The sequence below is a fragment of the Anser cygnoides genome, chromosome 1, assembly GCF_040182565.1.
Source record: "Anser cygnoides isolate HZ-2024a breed goose chromosome 1, Taihu_goose_T2T_genome, whole genome shotgun sequence".
NCBI lineage: Eukaryota > Metazoa > Chordata > Aves > Anseriformes > Anatidae > Anser > Anser cygnoides.
In genome coordinates this window covers 53,078,584-53,098,237 of record NC_089873.1, presented here as the reverse complement: position 1 = coordinate 53,098,237, position 19,654 = coordinate 53,078,584, and the positions used below count along the sequence as shown (strand labels likewise).

The 19,654-nt window shown below is 36.8% G+C and overlaps 1 long non-coding RNA gene across 1 annotated transcript; it reads left to right on the top strand.

The window, feature by feature from the left end:
- Positions 1 to 623: 623 nt before the first annotated feature.
- LOC136789735 (uncharacterized) lies at positions 624 to 4,624 on the top strand. Its single transcript, XR_010828662.1, has 3 exons — positions 624 to 885; positions 1,615 to 1,718; positions 4,434 to 4,624. It is a non-coding gene; the product is annotated as an uncharacterized lncRNA (long non-coding RNA).
- The last annotated feature ends 15,030 nt before the right edge of the window (positions 4,625 to 19,654 follow it).

Genomic DNA, 19,654 nt, shown 5'->3' with positions numbered 1-19,654 from the left:
CATGGAAGATACTATTAGACAATGAAGGCATTTGATACATTTCATGTAAATCTGGTTCATATCATGTTATTAACAATAATGGTGTTCTATAAGTTGTGCACACAGAGTATCACCCCTTTGCTATGCATAGAATTTTGAGGATGTGCTTCAATCACCCAGGAAATTAACATACTTAAGTGGTACTTGAAATGTGAATACTTATAGGAGTAGCTCCTCTTTTTAAATGTTTGCATTTTCAAAGCAATGCAGCTGATAAAGTTAACTAATTTGCAATTTGAAGTCCTGAGGACTCTAGAAGTATGAGTTATTACATTTCCAATGTGGTATAATTAATAAAATAAAACAAGGGTATTCAAGGGATACTATCTTCATTTTCTGGGAAGATACAGTTTGCAGAAGATGCCTCAGATTCATTCCTCAAGGGAAGTCCTTGAAATTATGGTACATTTGATCTGATGATTGGTCAGACCAAGGATAAGCACCTCCTGTAGGCAAATGGAGCTGAACTACTCTGATATTTCTTCCAGGGGATCTGAGACCATGACTTCAGTCCTGAATAAAACTGAAGTTAACCTGTCAGGGATTGACTGCAAGGATGAACTGCAGCTGTAATGGATTAACTGAAACAGCAGCTGGTGAATATTTAGTCTGATGATGTAGTTGTAACAAAACTGCTGACTCATTTATAATACAACTCTTCAAAAGATTAGGCTAAAGTTAATGATGTTGTTGGGGGGAGTCTCTCTCATAGAATGTCTATCTTAATAACAGATTGCAAGGATAGAAGCAGAATATCTCATTGTAGCCTGCTTTAAGGGGTTGTTTCTATTTCTAAGCCTGTGCTGTTCCTATTTCAGGTTGGAAGCTTGAATTGATTCTTATCTGGTATGCTAACTAAGGAAACTTCAGATGTATTCTCTTCTGGGACAGGTTCTAAATCTCTTCTCTTGCTAAGTGCTATTTCTTCTTCCAGAAGCATTACTTCTCTATAAATTTATGCTTTAATTACTAACATAGAAGGACTTGGCTTCAGTTTTTTAAACCCAACTATATTTTTTTTCAGTTCTTCTCCCACCCCTGCAGCCCAATAAAGAAGCAAGGGGAAAAAAAAAAAAAAGTAGATATTCTCTTTCCTTGTTACAAGATCAGAAAAGACATGTAAACGGTACTTTGAAATGCTCATTTAAATATAGTTATGTGGTTATACCAAGAAATAACTTCAGGATCGATGTTCTGTTTGGAATCATGAGATATTAAAACTCATGCCAAACACTTTACGCTTACCAGATCAAGGAATACAGTCTCTGTTACCTATAAGAATGAATATTAGCTTCAAATGCAATAAATAATATGTTAATAGGAAAAAAAATCAGGGAAAAACCTTTAGCACCATTGTGAATAGGGACCTTTAGTTTGTACATTTTTCTCTACGTGGATGATAGAAATGGGACTTAACTTTAGTATTCTCTATTTAATATTGCTTTCTACTAAAACTTTAAATAAATAAATTCTAACTTGGCCATTAGGCAGTTAAGAATTTAAAGGTTAATGACAGTACAAAGTAATTTACTATGCTCCAATCTGCATTAAATTTGTATCTTTTACTTTTCTAAGTCATCAACAATGAGCGTTTTGCACAACTGTTCATAAAAAACATAGTTCTGATCATTTGAAAGTTTTGCAAGAAATGCACACTACAGGCTGTTATTTGGAATCTGGTAAGTGGAGTATACTGAGTGTGCTTTCTTCCTTATCTTACTTGCTTAGCAAAATAAAATCAATACATTAGTTATGTTTGAAATTTCATGTTCAAACAATTGGAAACTTTATCATAGAACATATGCAGAAAATACAGATTCAGTAGGATGCTTTCATAAAAGTATTTGTTTCAATAAATTCTTGCAGTCTAATGTCCTACTGCTGTTCATGATGAACTTGGGAGCTGGTGTTTTCAGTGTTTTTAGCTATTAGACAATGTCAGTGGTTATTTGTCATGATTCAATAGAGTATGGATTATTGTGATTCAGTATCGTCTGGTTTGTAAAGTTTAGGCTACCTGAATTAAAACTAAAGTTTACGTGACTTTGGGAACTCCGTCCTTGCTGAGAAATTGCTGCATCTACTGGTGAGGTGTCTGAAAGACTAGCAATACTAACATTCCTCTAAGAAGGAACATTGTTTTACGGAAACTGTCATTTTGGTACTTAATACTCCTTTTCTGTCCATGGATGAAAGACGATTATGCTATTCTACTGAGGCATCTTACTGTTTGTCAGAGTGGAAATGGATTAATTTTGAATTACATAAAAAGGAAAATGTTAAAATCAGTTCAGTAAATTGAAATACTTTGTTTCAAGTTTCTTTTTTATTTCCCTTTTATTTTTTATTTTTTATTTTATTTTTTCTTGCTAGAAAGTTAACGTTTTCTACAGAGCATTTCAACTTCAAAGAAACTTTCCAAGTAAATCTGATATTATGGAAAGCTTCAACAAGTGGCACCTTCAAAAAGTATTTTTCACTTTGTATTATAAAATCGCTTCATAGATACTTGTAATTGATGGGCAGTGCACTAACCTTATTACTTTATATGTCAGCAGTTGAAATGATTTAGACAGGCGCTTTACTTCTCTCCTAAGTATGCTTATCTTATTAGGTATGTCTATGCCATAAAGTGCAGTAATGAGTAGAAATCACTGAGTTATCTCTCAGTGAGCCAACAGGCAGCTCCATAGCTGCATTAGAAGAGCATTGTATTTAAGCTTACTCTGTTTTGAACTGAAGTATATAAATCCAGGTGGACTACTGTACTGCTGGTACTGTAGGATTACTGTATTACTGGACTACTGCTGAAACCTATTCAGACTACACATGGATACATTTATCTAGTCCTGCATAGTAAGATAGATATAGGGACCACTAGATATATATTAATTTGGAAATACCAAAAATAATTTGTTAAACTATATGCTTAGTTGGGGATCTAGGATAACTTTGTTATGATTATGTTTGTGGAACCTGACTTTCTGAAGGAGAATGCAGGTAGTTTTAAATGCTACAGACCCTCCACAACAGAAGTTACTTAGTCAATTTAAAAATCTTCCTGGTTCAGAGGACTAAAGTCTCCAGATGAGCATATGGGACTGATCTTGATCTGAAAGGAGAAGAGAAAACATGTAACAGAGTTGACGTAGGACTCTCTCAAGGACAAAGTGTTAGCATAACCAACCACTAGGGAAAACAAGCAGGTATAATTTCCCATAAGGGGATTTTGAATCCCGGAAATTCTGGTGGAGGCAGAAATTGTTAACCAAGAACCTACTTAAAGGATGAGATAAATATGAGGTCTCATTACAAGAATGCCAAGAGAGTAAGATGTGTCTTGGAAGAGTATCAACAGTGTTATAGGAAAGAAATCAGAAATATAAAAAAGGTGTTGTGAATTATGTTTAATGGTTTATTCACTGGCTTATTTTAGATGTGTACCAGTTCATACAATTTTTAACTTATTAGCTAAAATAGTACTACCTGACAGGTTAAAAAGAACATTAATCCAAATGACGCATTATCTGTCTCAGAAAAACTTCTATTTCACAGAATCACAGAATCATCTAGGTTGGAAGAGACCTCCAAGATCACCTAGTCCAACCTCTGACCTAACACCCACAAGTCCTTCACTAAACCATGTCACTAAGCTCAACATCTAAACATTTTTTAAAGACCTCCAGGGATGATCACTCAGCCACTTCCCTGGGCAGCCCATTCCAATGCCTAACAACCCTTTTGGTAAAGAAATTTTTCCTAATATCCAACCTAAACCTCCCCTGGCGCACCTTCAGCCCATTCCCCCTTGTCTTGTCACCAGGCACGTGGGAGAATAGACCAATCCCTACCTCACTACAGCCTCCTTTAAGGTACCTATAGAGAGCAATAAGGTTGCCCCTGAACCTCCTCTTCTCCATGCTGAACAATCCCAGCTCCCTCAGCCGCTCCTCATAAGCCTTGTTCTCCAGACCCCTCACCAGCTTCGTCGCCCTTCTCTGGACTCTCTCAAGCACCTCCATGTCCTTCTTGTAGTGAGGGGCCCAAAACTGAACTCACTGAAAACTGAATTTAATTCAAAGCCTTTGAAAGACAATCTTGACGAATGCTTAATTATGTAAAATATATGTCAATTGGGCATAGCAACAAGTGAGTAAGAATAAATTTAATATTTAATTAATAAATTTCCTCTGTACAAATTTCTAGGAGTTAAATTTGCAATGATCAAAATAAATGAATGTTTGCCATGATATTAAAATGACTGGAGTAATTGGTTTCCTAGGAAAAACAATGCATTAAATTTGAGTTGTATCTAATGAAGTCATGAAGTTTTTCTTTTTCTTGTCTTTTGTCCTTTTTTTTTTTTCCCCTTCTCTTTTTTCCTTTTCCTGCAGCTCTTCAGATTAGATCAGCTCTTCAGATCTTTTCTTCTGTGAAAGCTGGAAACTAACTGCAAGATGGATTAAAGCTTAAATCCAATTAAGAATTTTCATGGAACAAAGGTTAATTGCTCAAATTGCACAATAAACAGTGGAAGGTAAAACATCTTTTACTTCTTCAAATTACTATGCATCTCTCAGATAAGACTTCCTGCATGCCATCCTTTTTTCTGAATCCAATCAGGGAGAAACACTAATCAGGAAAGTCTAGGTGAAATTTTGATACCCTCCCCCCCCCCCCCAAATATATATGTATATATGTATATTTTTATATATGTATATATATATTGGTAAATAGAGCCCTGAAATTTAGCTGTGAATAGAGAAACCAATGTAACTTCCAAAAATAACACTTGTGCATTTGTACTTGCACTTCATTTGACACTCTTCAGAGCTAAGAGTCAGGCTGATGCGTTGCAATTCAGCATGAAAACTTCTTTTCAGTATGCAAGAATATGTTTTATGACTGATGCTCCAGTTGAATGAAAAACTTATCTAAAGTGAGGTTAATTAATATATCTTTATTCAAATGCTCTGAAAATATCAAGTTATAGTTTATAGCATGTGTTAAAAAAATTGAGAAAGCTTCCAAAATATGTTTGAATTTTTAAAATCTGAGTTTTACTGCTGTACAGTCAAATTCTATGTAAATTCTACGTAAATTCTGATACATGAGGCTTTCTTGTTTACTGATTATTCATACTGATTTTTAACTGAGTATCCAGCTTCAAGGGGAAACCTTGTCCCATTTTACCTCAAGAAAGCTGTACAGCTTTTCTTGTACAGCTTTTCTTGTACAGTGTTGTTTTTTTGTTGTTGTTTTTTGTTTTTGTTTTTAATTTCATTTTAATGGGAATACAGACTGTGATTGTATTTTCTTTGATGTAAGGTGAAAAAAAGGGAACAGTTTATATTTTCATATTCGTTTTTTGGTGACACTTAAACAGAAAAGAACCAAACTAAAATGAGGAAAAGGTGAGATGCTTTTGGGATTGGCCTAATTAAAGAAAGACTAAGGGAAGAAGATAATAGCCAATACCAGTTATGCCTTCCAGCTAAGCTTCTTTTCTCAAAATGAAAAGTAGCGTATAATGATTCAGACAAAATTAAGTAAACCGCCAAAATCCAGAGGTTAAAATATCAAAGAAACAATAACACAAGCAGCTGCTACAGCCCATTCTTCCTTCAAATGCCTTATGACTTTACTAGAGCATTTATAGAAACAGCATGCTACCTGCATGGCCATAAAGAATTCATGCTTGGGTCAGCAATCGTGATGGGTCAGGTCTCCAGAAAAGCTCCCTCTCTATTAGTACTAAAAGAAGAGACAGCTGTGACAGTTCAGTCTAAACTACCACAGAGGAAGAAAAAAAAAAGTCACTACATAGGAAGAGATGATTGAGTGAATAACCATAAATTATGTATATGATTAAGTTAGTCCTGCGTTCTCCTTGTTGTCTCTCTATAAACAGTTAGTGGTTTCCTACTGTTTATTTTTCAGTAGATTTAATCCTGTAAATATAATTAGAAGCCTTATTCAATATATTTACACAGATTATTGCAAATGCAATCTGTGTTGCTTCTATATTCTCCTCGTGAGGCAAAGAGATAGTATTGCTTTTGTAGCTGCTGTTCTCATTTCTGGATCAAAAGTGGTAGGTGATATAGATCTCTATACAATAGCCTCTCAATCAGTGCTTCCCTATAAAAAATCTGGGTGGAAATATATTTCCTTTTCTTAGTCAACTTAATCTTATTGACTATAACCTTGTTTTTCATAATTACTCGGTTGAGGGTGGAAAGTCCTTGCAGAGAGATCTGGACAGATTGGAGAGCTGGGCGATCACCAACTGCATGAAGTTTAACAAGAGCAAGTGCCAGGTCCTGCAGCTGAGACAGGGCAACCCTGGCTGTACGTACAGACTGGGTGACGAGACGCTGGAGAGCAGCCCCGCAGAGAGGGATCTGGGGATTGTGGTTGACACCAAGTTGAATATGAGCAGCAGTGTGCCCTGATAGCCAGGAGGGCCAACCGTATCCTGGGGTGCATCAAGCACGGCATTGCTAATCGGTCGAGGAAAGTGATTGTGCCACTTTACTCTGCGCTGGTGCGGCCTCACCTCCAGTACTGTGTGCAGTTCTGGGCACCACAGTACAAAAAGGATGTAAAACTATTGGAGAGTGTCCAGAAGAGGATGACAAAGATGGTGAAGGGCCTAGAGGGGAAGATGTATGAAGAGCAGCTGAGGTCACTTGGCGTGTTCAGCCTGGAAAATAGGAGGCTGAGGGGAGACCTCATCACGGCCTACAGCTTCCTCACGGGAGGGAGTGGAGGGCAAGGTGCTGATCTATTATCTTTAGTGACCAGTGATAGGACCGTGGGAATGGTGTCAAGCTGAGACCTGGGAGGTTTAGGCTAGACATCAGGAAGAGGTTCTTCATCGAGAGGGTGGTGGCACACTGGAACAGGCTCCCCAGTGAAGTAGTCACTGCACCAAGCCTGTCTGAATTTAAGAAGTGTATGGACTCTGCACTTAGTCACATGGTCTAAAATTTTGGGTGGACCTGTGTGGTGCCAGGAGTTGCACTTGATGATCCTTATGGGTCCCTTCCAGCTCGGGATATTCTATGATTCTACTCATGGAAGAAATCCACCAACCACCCAGAGGACCATGTATCACAGAATCAAAGTTAGTTATTTTTCCCTTACTGTCCATGTTTATTGGTTCTATATGGTCAGCCTTCTTATTTGTCCAGTTTTCTATTTCCTCTCTAATGAGAAGATATATATATTTTTAATCAAGAGAGCTTGAAATTCATGGTACCAATTATTCTTAAATAGCTGTCTGAGAATACATATGGCAGATCATGTTCTGGATAACTCCAAATAATGCTGGACAAATGTATGACTTATGAAACAGGAGGGCTTAGGCTGCAGAAGGCTGGTTGTCTTGATGTAAGTCCCAATCAGTAAATAAATAATAAAATAAAAAAAGGCAATAAAATATTCAGGTAATAATAAAAAATAATAACCAATAAATTAAAAAAATAAAGTTACAGTATAGTATCATAAAGAAGGCAGCCCACCTTTTTTTTTTGTTTTGTCTTTTTTTGTTTTGTTTGTTTTCTGCGTGGGGGTGTGGGGGGGGGGGGTAGAACAGGCTTCTTTGTGTATTTTTAATGTTAAATGAGTTTTGTCAAGCAGGCCTGATTTCTTGGATTATATGCTTTAGTGAATAGGTAAATTCTGGTTAAATAGCAATAGATATATCTACATACTTTTGAGTATATCTACATACTAAGTATATCTACATATATATATATATATATACACACACACACGCTTAGTAAGTATACTTACATACTCTACAAAATTACACAATTCTTGACACAATGGTTGAGGTTGGAAAGGACATCTAGTTCAGCCATTCTGCTTGAGCAGGCTGCCCGGGACCATGCCCAGACAGCTTTTGAATACCTCCAGAGAGGAAGACTCCACAACTTCTCTTGGCAAACTGTTCCAGTGTTCAGTCACCTACTTGTTAAAAAAAAAATTAAAAAAAGCTCTTCGTGATGTTTAGACAGAACCCTTGTGCTCCGTCTGTGTTCCAGAGCTCCTGATTTAATGCCATGGAAAAATAATAATAATAATAAATAAAAAAAAAATTATAAAAATAAAAAAGTGCTAACAGACTTTTGCTTCTGCTTATGTTACAGGGAAGCTAATCTTGAAATATAACCATATTTTGAGGTCTTTTAGAAAATGAAGGTTGACTTTTTTAAAGAAGTTATTCTCTAGTCCTCAAATAACTGGTTCAGTGTAAAGAGATCAATTCCTACTGTTGACTAAACAGAGATAAAGAATGGTGTTGTGGGTCTTTCCAGCTTTTTGATAAAGTCACATGAAAGTCCAGAGGTAGAAAGCAGAGGTAAATAAGGAATGGATATAAGTGCAACATTTTAAATCTGGGAACATGCAAGAGCACAGATTAGATTAGATGATTTATGGCAAAACAAGTGATATCACACAACACTGGATGTAAAACAATGGGAATTGAGGGAAAGATTTCCAGCAGTCTCAATGGGCTCTGAAGTTGTTCCTTAGAGATGTAAAGAGAGAACTGTATATCTTGAATAGACCTAGGTTGCATTTTCATATAATTGAACCTGAAAGATCCTTGTTCCAAATTGGAAAATCATGTTCAGGATCAGCATACACTTTACACTGCATTATTCAGAGACCTGTGAAGGAAGGGAGGTGTTCAGTAGGTAACAGCAATGAGTATATTTTGTTGAAATAGTTACTCTAGGGTTTACTGGCACTTATGAAATAATAAACAAATACCTTGTATCATACATTAAATAATTGATTGTTTAATAGCATTTAGAAGTGAATTTAATTCCTGTAGAGGTCCATGAGAGCAGGCTCTCTAATTTGCATGAGAGCAAAGAGGGTCTTTGATTGCATTTTAGTATTGACAAGTAATAGTGACGGACATAATTCCAAAGACTTGCATGTTCATTTCACCTTGGAGATGTATGAAATACCTGGCTAAAATGAACTAAAACAACACTTTGAAAATCTCATTTTATTTGTTATTTCATTCTCTTTACTTTCAAAAGTTATTGACCTGTGCTACCCTTAAGACTAGAAGGTTTTTTAAAACTTTATCTCAGACTGTTCAGCTATACTCAGTCTGTTTCACTGCTTCATTCCAAGAAAAAAAAAAGTGTTCAGAAAGAAAAGATAAACAATAAAGAAGATTAGACTGTAATATTTTTAGCAATAGTAATATTTTTGACTTATTTCTTTACTATCAAATTCTGTTTGTTTGCTTAAAGTCATGTCACTGGACTTAAGATACTTTCAAGTGAAATTAATGCTTCAGTTAATATAAAACTGTCATCGAACCGTACAGAAAGAGTTCATTTAATACATTGTTCTTTCATATGTCACAATTCCTCTAATACAGGTACTTTCTCACAGTATCAAAGTACATTACTCCTGAAAGTTCTCTTAACAGATCATTCATATCCACATAATTAAATATTACTCTTCACAAAAGAGTGGGAACCCGTATTTCTTAAATTGTGTAATAGACATCTGGGAAATCATCAAAATGAAACTCTACCAAAGGGGACTCTTTTCTGAAAGGAAGTGTAATTTTATAACATCATCCAAGTCAGAGAAAAAAAAAAGGAAGATTTTTTTTTTTTTCTGTCAGGTAGTATAAATTAAACAAGTTTGGAAACCAGTCACAAGACTACTGAACTGTTATTTTCCAACATTTATATTCTATATTATTTCTGAAAGCGTTTTCCCTGGCAAATCCTGTATTTCCAAGTGTACAGTCTCCTCAGGAGACATTCAGACAGAAGCTTAGAGAATGTAAATGTTCAAAGACATATGATCTAAATAAGCTATCATCATAATTTCCTTAATCTGCATTTTTAATATTAGTTCAATAAACTGACTGTTCTGGTGGAAGATGTTATGCCATGATGCCTAGAGATCTGTATTTGAAGTCAATCACGATCTTCCTCTTCCAAATTACAGTACAAATGGAACAGAAGTTGGAAATGGATCCAGGCCACCAGTAGAAGGAGAATGGAGGGGGAAAAAGTTTTATCTTAAAAAGTTTTATTTTAAATGTTTTATCTCTGGTATGGGTCCCTGAGAAAACTACCTCTTAATTTCTGTAGTGAGGGGAAATAGCTATTACCATCAGGATTGGATAGGAAGACATGAGGGAAATCTACAGGCTTTGAATAACCATGAATAATTGCATTAGAAATGGTTGTGAAAATCCAGAAATGATTAATTGCTAACACCAAAACACGTCAAATAAGTGTTGTCAGTAAAATTTTGAGAAATAATAGAATTTTATGTGTTAGTGTAGAAGGATTTATATCATGGACTCCAATCTGAATTAGAATTGTACTGTGTCTTATTTAAAATTTCAAAGTTCTATGTTTTGTTTTGTGTTTTTTTTTTTCCTCCCCATAAAATTTATTTCATGATTCTGTAATGAACTCTTGCATACAGAATAGAGTTAACGTAATTTGTTGACACTTGAAGATTAGATGTCCAATTTTTTTCAAGAGTTTTCCTTATCTTCTGAGAGCTGTGCTTTGTAAAGTAGAAATGGCAGTAAATAGAAATAAAATAGAATTTATTCAAGCTGAGAATTGTAGATATTGAAAGGTGCAGCTGTAAAGTCATTCAGCAGTTGACAGAACCCAAGTTTTGCATAACTTGCTTTAAAAATCATTATTTATCTAGAAAATAAATATTCAGGCAACAGTGGCAGGTCTTCTGTGATGGGTTGGTGAGTTTCCATCTACCTTACTGTTTGTATGAGAAATGAAATGTAGTATATTGGAAGATGTAAGATCAAAAATTATATACAGTTGAGATGAAAAGTATTCTACTTTTAGTAAGCATTAGGGAGGATTCTGAATATCCTAATTCAAAACTGTTTACAAAATAACCATGTATTTCTAAGAAATACTCACTGTTTTTCTGCGTGGTTCATAAAAGACATGCCAAGTAAGTGCTTGAAAAATTAATAACTGAGCTGAATCACATTTTATTATTTCAAAATTCTACTTTGTGTCACCATTTTAATGATCATTTTCCAGGAACAGAGAGACAAACTGCATCTTTCTATGAAAGTAGATGCTTGATGCATTCCTAAAGTATAATTTACATTTAATTCTCAGATAGTAGTTATTTAATTATTCTCTCCCTTACAATGAATAAAATCAAGACTTTAACACCCATTATTCATTCAGATAAAGAACACAGTTTTTCAAAATAGATGTGTGAAGCTAGGTCTCCAAATGTCCTTTTAGACGCTGACATATGATTTTTGATATTTAAAAAAACTCAGCATTCAGCAACCTCCTGCAAGAATTCACGGTAGCTGTTCAAAGTTTAGTATTTTGTGAATTGCATGTCTAAATTTAGTCCTGGAGATTGACTTAACGGAGAGGTTAAAAAAAAAAAAAAAAAACCAACAATGTGGTGACTGATATGTTGCATTGTACAGATATGTATTTTATCCCTCATTTATCCAAAATTATTTTTCTCAAGTCTTTGGTTCTCCTTCCTAAAGCTGTTGTAAAAAGAAGCTTTAATGTTTATTGCGCTTATAATTGAAAGTATTTGAAAGTGGAAAAAATACAGCTTCCAAACTGAGAATGTCCATTCATTTGAAAAAAGAGTTTCAGGCGCCTGATATTTAGAGTCGTATACCATCTTATTGTCATACTATATATCACTGGCTTCATCTTGTAAGAACTATTTCCAGAAGGTGTTGAGGATTTTTTGCTTTTACAGTTATTATCAATAAGAGATAGCAATTATATCAGTAGGAGATAGTTTTTTCAAACATATCTTGAGAATGAAAATATGTTTCTAGATATTTCAAAAGTTTAGTGCTTTACTTCAAGGTTCAAGATTTTGGCTTGATTGCTTCCCTAGATCTGTGCACAATTCGTGCTGCAGTACCTCTTAATGCACTGGGACTCTGGACCACTGCTCATGAAGATCTATTAATTATTATCCAGCATGACTTTGTGAAAGCAAACTAACATTGGAGTAGTATATTTCCATGGAAAATATTGAGGAAATATTGCAAGAAATGACATTGGACAGTGCACTGGGACATTGCAAAAGGCAAGGAAACAGTTTCATATACTGGTATTTGAAATGCAGAAGTCAGTAATATACTTCTGAGATGCTGAACTTAAACTAGGTGGAAGCCAGTTCCATTCTTAGCTGGGTATTGCCATCTACCTACAGGATTGACAACACTGATAGATTTCTAGTATCTTAGTATCACAGTTACTTCAAGAGTTAGTAGAAGAATAATCCTGTCTGAGATTGCTTTCACCAAGCTTCCCTTGAACACTGGTGGGGAACCATCACCATTTCTGTTAGCTTTCTGAAATATGGATGTGTGTATGTGACTGTATGTTTTGTTGCTCTCAGCCACAGATAAGGAAAGATAGCTACCTCCGTTTTAAAAACATATTTAAAGTTTGGGGAAAAAAATAAGCAACCCTAATTTTAATGACTTTTCTCTGGGAAATGTGAACAACTGGGATACAGTTTTAACTTCTCAGCCTAATTGTAAATGCTGATTTTTGCAATTCATATATTCACTATAATACAACAAGATATATTAAAAGGGAAAAGGTTCATATTCTTTTATTTTTGAAATCACTTTTGTAAAGGATCAAAGCCATAATACTAAAAGTGCATGTGCATGTGTGAATGTGTTTGTGTGCTTGCATGTGTGTGTGGTTTATCTAGTATTATAAAATCCCTGCTGTAGAAACATGATTCCACATAAATATTGAAAATTGTTGGAAACTATTGCATTTCAGGAAATAATAAAGCTAAAGGGTTAGGTTAGAATGCATGTTTTTAATATCCATTACTTAAACAGATATACTCCAGCCAGTTCAGTACAAAACAGATTTTTTTTATTTTTTATTTTTTTAAATAGAGGATAACATCCTCAGAAAGCTAATTTATAAGTACAAAGTGAAGAAAACCCCTCAGATTTATTTTTTTTGCCTGTGTTCATATGGACTGTTAGTTATTTTAGAATAATCATTTTTCCATGTTATATAGCCCTTAAAATGTTGCCAGTCAAAAACAAAACATAAAAAACCACACCCCCCCCGAAAACAAACAAGCAAACAAACTAAAAACCCCCAACCAACCAAATAAAACAGGAATAAAATATTTATAAATGACCAATCTGAACAAAATTTCATAAACTTAGATTGTGCAGCCACAATATCCTCTAAGAAAACTAAAAGCCTATCGTTAGAAATAAATAAAAACAGACAAAAATCACAACAAACAAACAAACAAACAACTTAATACATAATAAAAATGCTTAAAAACACGTAAGTTAAAGAGCTAGGTACTGATTAGGCTTGTAATATGGCAACTTTTAATAAATGTGTCAGAAGGGTCCTGTAACGTACAAAATGGTATGAGGGAAGCTGTGAAAAGATTTCTGACAATCTCTGCCTCCCCCCGAAATATTATAAACTGGATACATTTTCTTTGTTTCATGAAGAAACATGTTTTTTGAACTTTTTAAATAGAAATTCTGCTGTCAAACTATATTTCACCAGAATTATGAAGATTTAATACATTTATGAAGAGAATTCCGAGATAACATACTTGCAGACAGCAGGGGATGGGTTTCACTGACATACAAGGCAGATCTTATAGACATTTCTTACATTCTAGTGATTTGACTAATTCCTTGGATTAGTGATGCCCTATAGCTTCTACAGTGACGTTCTATATTTTACTTTTTACTAAAAGCAGGTCCTAGACATCAGTGTGCATGCAAGCGTGAATGAGCAGGTAAAACTGATGGTGATTTATTTTCCACCAATAAAAGGTGGAAAAAGGAAGAAGAGGGGAGGGGTGGGCTCTCATTGTGAAAACATCTGTCCTCCTAAACAATGGCTGCGCGCATTGAAGCCCTGCTTCAAGGATGTGGTCAAACATCGCTCTTGGTGGGAAGTAGATAGTAATTTCTTTCCTCTGTGCCTCCACATGGCCTTTGTTTTTTTTGTTGTTGTTGGTTTTATTATTATTTATTTAATTTATTATTTTTTCCCCTTTACCTTTTCCCTTTAGTTAAATTATTTAATAATAATTTTATCTTAATAATTATTTTTCCTTCAAATAAATTATCCTTATCTCAGCCCGTGAGTTTTTTTTTTCCCTTTTCTTCTTCCCCTCCTCTTCTGAGGAGGAGGAGTGAGAGAGTGGTTGTGGTGGAGTTCAACTGCTTATCAAGGTAAAACCACACCACCCTCTTCCACCTCCTCTACCCAAGCAGTGCAGCGGAAAGGGGGAATGGGGGCTGTGGTCAGTCTATAGCACTCTTCCTCCTCTGCTCCTTCATAGTCACTCACTTCCCCTGCTCCATGTGGGGTCCCTCCCACAGGATGCCGTCCTTCCCAAACTGATCCTGAGTGGGCTTCCCATAGGCAGCAGCTCTTCAAGAACTGCTCTAATATGGATCCGTACCACGAGGTCCATCTCTCAGGAGCAAATTGCTCTAGCACAGGTCACCCACAGACAGCAGCTCCCCCCAGATCCCCTCCTCCTCGACAGTCCCCTCTCCATGGGCTACAGGTCCAGCCCAGAATCTGCTCCAGAAGGGGTTCTCCAGAGGCCGCAGTCTCCTTCAGGCCACATCCACCTGCTCCACTGGGGGCTACTCCACGGGCTGCAGTGTGGAGATCTGCTCTGCTGTCGGACCCATGGGTTGCAGGGAGACAGCCTGCTCCACCAGGGGCCCCTCCACAGGCTGCAGGGGAACTTCTGCTGTGGCACCTGGAGCACTTCCTCCCCCTCTTTCTTCACTGACCTTGGTGTCTGCAAAGCTGTTTCTCACTCCCCACTCTCCCAGCTGCTATTGAACAGCAGTTTTATTTTATGTTATTTTATTTTATTTATTTATTTATTTTATTTTATTTTATTTTATTTTATTTTATTTTATTTTATTTATTTTATTTTATTTTATTTTATTTTATTTTATTTTATTTTATTTTATTTTATTTTATTTTATTTTATTTTATTTTATTTTATTTTATTGTATTTTATTTTATTTTATTTTATTTATTTTATTTTATTTTATTTTATTTTATTTTACTTTATTTTATTTTATTTTATTTAAATCTGCTCTTATTGAGGAACAAACATCATCGCTTATGAGCAGTGGCAGATCTTTTTGGAGCTGGCTGAAACTGGCATCTAACATGGGGCAGCTTCTGGACTTTTCTCACAGAGGCCACCCCATGCAGCCCCCTACTTCTAAAACCTTGCCATGTACACCCACTACAGGAACTAAAAACACAGGCATTTAAGAACAAGTTATTGTTTACTGACGATTCTAAGCAATGCCCTGACCAGTCTACATAATTATTTTCACTGATCTCAGTAGACTTTTGGATTAGTTCAAGTCCATAACTGCCTTTCAGAGCTTTCAAAAATTCATAAATCAGTATGAAGATGAATAGTCCTTTGGAAATATAAGTTAATCTTTCAGATTTTCAAAAACAAACTCCCTGAAGCTTCTCAGGAAGGGTGAGGCAAAATCCAAAGGGTTGTGCTGGTTAACAATTACTTAGCATAAGCTATTCATTCTTTTTCAAAAATCACTTTGCCCTTACAGAATCATTTGTAGTGTCAGAGCCGTATCTTTTCTCCTCATGAGTAGAGCACACATGTTTTACATATAGAATGTCAAAGACCAGCAATCCCAGTTTGTAGGCCAGGCTGCTTGCAATCCGTTATTGCTCAAACAGCCCAAATTTCTCAGTTGTATGGACGGCCCTGTTTCAAAGCTTGTGGAAGTCAGGAAAATTAGTTCGTGTTGGATCATGCCCTGGGTGATAAGACTTCTTAATGTTCATCTGGCACTGACACTGCCTCTGAATTTCAATAATCCTCTTTCCATTTTGTGTCTTAAAGAAATGAGTGCATGCAAATTACGTCGAGGAGCAGGTGAAGGAATGAAATTTGACAGACTAGTATAATCTTGTTATTTTATGGAAAACACTAAAATAGCAAAACAGAGTCTGAACCACAGCTGCTTAAAAAAGTTATTTCTGATTGCATCTACAGGAAGCCAAACAGCAAGCAACCACTCTGCCAGTTTCAAATTTTCTTTATTACTGTACTTAGAAATTTACAGTAACAGCCAATATTTGCCAAAACCACTGGAAGCAGTCCCATCTCAGATGTTTCTATGGGAAAGAAATTTAAGGCTTCAGACTAATCATCAGGAATTGATTTTCTATTTGCATCATTTGCCATTTTGCCAGAAATGTACATTAGAAAGGTATCATAGAATCATAGAAGATCCCGAGTTGGAAGGGACCCGTAAGGATCATCAAGTGCAACTCCTGGCACCTCACAGGTCTGCCCAAAATTTAGACCATGTGATTAAGTGCACAGCCCAATCTCTTCTTAAATTCAGACAGGCTTGGTGCAGTGACTACTTCACTGGGGAGTCTGTTCCAGTGTGCAACCACCCTTTCAGAGAAGACCCTCTTCCTGATGTCTAGCCTAAACTTCCCGTGCCTCAGCTTGACACTATTCCCACGGGTCCTGTCACTGGTGATAACGGAGAATAGGTCACCTGCCTCTCCATTCCCCCTCACGAGGAAGTTGTAGACTGTGATGAGGTTCCCCCCTCAGCCTTCTCTTCTCCAGGCTGAACACGCCAAGTGACCTCAGCTGCTCCTCATATATCTTCCCCTCTAGGCCCTTCACCATCTTCGTCGCCCTCTTCTGGACACTCTCCAACAGTTTTACATCCTTTTTGTACTGTGGTGCCCAGAACTGCACACAGTACTGGAGGTGAGGCCGCACCAGCGCAGAGTAAAGTGGCACAATCACTTCCCTTGACTGACTAGCAATGCCGTGCTTGATGCACCCCAGGATACGGTTGGCCCTCCTGGCTACCAGGGCACACTGCTGGCTCATATTCAACTTGGTGTCAACCACAATCCCCAGATCCCTCTCTGCGGGGCTGCTCTCCAGCGTCTCGTCACCCAGTCTGTACGTACAGCCAGGGTTGCCCTGTCTCAGCTGCAGGACCTGGCACTTGCTTTTGTTAAACTTCATGTATCCGAAGTAATACATAAAATGGTAAATGTAGATTGGAAAGAGGGAAAAGAGGGAAAATGGAAGAGTTTATTTACTGCAATCTAGTTCTACATAATGCATAGAAAGTCATGAAAACCCGACTTTTGATGGGCTGCTGTCCCATCTCCCCAGTTACTAGAGGGAGTTTTAGCAAACAGAAGTGTAGTGGCATACCAGAGTGTCGTTGCCAAGTCTTTGCTTGGGCCATTGGTGTCTTTTCCTATGAGCGCAGACAGCCTGGTGCTTTGTCACTCCAAGAAACAAATTATCTGAAATGGAGCAGACAGAAGCAAGGGCAATGCCATCTACTATGCTAATCTTCCAAAATGGAGCAGAATTTCTATCTGTAGATATGAAACAAAACAGTAGCTTTATTTAATGCAGACCGTATAGTTTTGGGCAAATCTGATGACCTCAAACTATACAGGATTCACTTAAATTACTGGATCCAGCCCTTAAGAAACAGAACAGAGTGTTTCTTCATATTGTTAGCTACTTGGGGCAAAATCTGAGTTCCAGTGTAATATGTTTACATGCCCTACTTCATACACTCCTAAAAGATGAAAGAATATGTTTACTCAATACTTTTAAATCCCAGATAAGTTTTATAAAAATGAGCTAAATGTATACTGTTGTTTAGGTAATACACATATTTTAAAATTTCTTTTTATTATGCACTTGATGAGGTGGCAGATTTATGTTTTGATTTATGTAATGACTTATTCTTTCTTTTCTTCTAAGACTTCTGAATATTGTAGGATGTTGTTGCTGGTTTCCTTTTAAAACCTCATATAATTTACTAGGTTCATTGTATGAATAGTGTACAAAAATAATTATCTATATTTCAGTAAAAATAAGCAAATGAAATCACCTTAAATAATGATTTTATTTTCCTATTTCTGTGGTGTGACATTCACTGTTTTACCAGCATAAGGTTTTACATACATTAAATTCAGAAATACTGTTTCAGATATCAGAAATCATAAATACCAGGAGAATGTCTGCAATATCACAAAAATTTTTGGTGGGCTTCTTTTTATTTCTTTTCTGAATTGAATTGAAGTTTTTATTTAATTTATTATTTATTGCACATACTTTTTTTTTTTTTTTTTTTTTTTTTTTTCCTGTAATGAAAGCTGTGATGCTCTTCTGAACAATCTCTTGTAATTTCTTGTGATCGTGAGTTCAGGCCTTAACTAGGGCCTGTTTCTCCAAATCCCTCTGGAAACTGGGTGGGGTCAAAACTGTAGGTAATATTCTAGGTGTAACCCTATCATTGCCAGATACAGAGGAGAAAAATAACAGCTTTTCCTTATCTTTTTTATCTTATCTTTTAATATTGGTCATAGAATCATAGAATCATATAGGCTGGAAAAGACCTCTCAGATCAGATCATCTAGTTCAACTCTTATCCTAGCACTGCCAAGTCCACCATTAAACCATGTCACTAAGGTCTTCATCTACACATTTTCTGAAGACCTCATGGGATGGTGACTCAAGTACTTCCCTACACTTTGCAACCCTTTCGGTGATAAAACACTCTAGCACCTCGATGTTCTTATAGTGAGGGGCCCAAAACTGAACACAATATTCAAGGTGCAACCTCACCAGAGCTGAGTACTGAGGGACAATCTCTTCCCTAATCCTCACTATGTCTGATACAAGCCAGGATGCTGTTGACATTCTTGGCCACCTGAGCACACTGCTGGCTTATATATCAACCATTAACCCCAGGTCCCTTTCCGCTGGACAGCTTTCTAGCCACTCTTGCCCCAGCCCGTAGCATTACATGGAGCTGTTGTGCCCCAAGTGCAGGACTCAGAACTTAGCCTTGTTGAACTTTATACAGTTGGCACTGACCCATCAGTCCAGCTTATCCAGATGCTTCTGCAGAGGCCTCCTGTCGTTGAGCAGATCAATACTTGCGCCTACTGAGCCCTGGGGGACACCACTAGTGACTGGCCTCCAAATGGATTTAACTCTATTCACCACAACTCTTCGGGCCTGGCCATCCAGCCAGTTTTTAACCCAATAAAGCGTACACCCATCCACGCTATGAGCAGTAAGTTTCTCCAGGAGAATGCTAGAAATGGTGTCATAAGCCTTACTGACTTCTAGGCAGACCACATCCACAGCCTTTCCCTCATCCACTGAGCGTGTCATCTTGTAGAAGGAGATCATGTTCATTCATCAAGTAGGACCTACCTTTCATAAACCCATGATGACTGAGCCTGATCACCTGGTTGTCCTTGTAGGTGCTGTGCAACAGCACTCAAGATAACCTGCTCCATGATTTTTCCTGGCAGTGACGTCAGACTGACAGGCCTGTAGTTTCCCAGATCCTCCTTCTGGTCAATGCTTGGTTAGGCTTATTTGCAATGGCAGTGCACTGTTCCATCTGAAGGCCACCATAATATCGAAGCTTTTACCAGTAATGCTACTGTTTGGCTGTCAGTTGCAACTCTGTACCAATGCA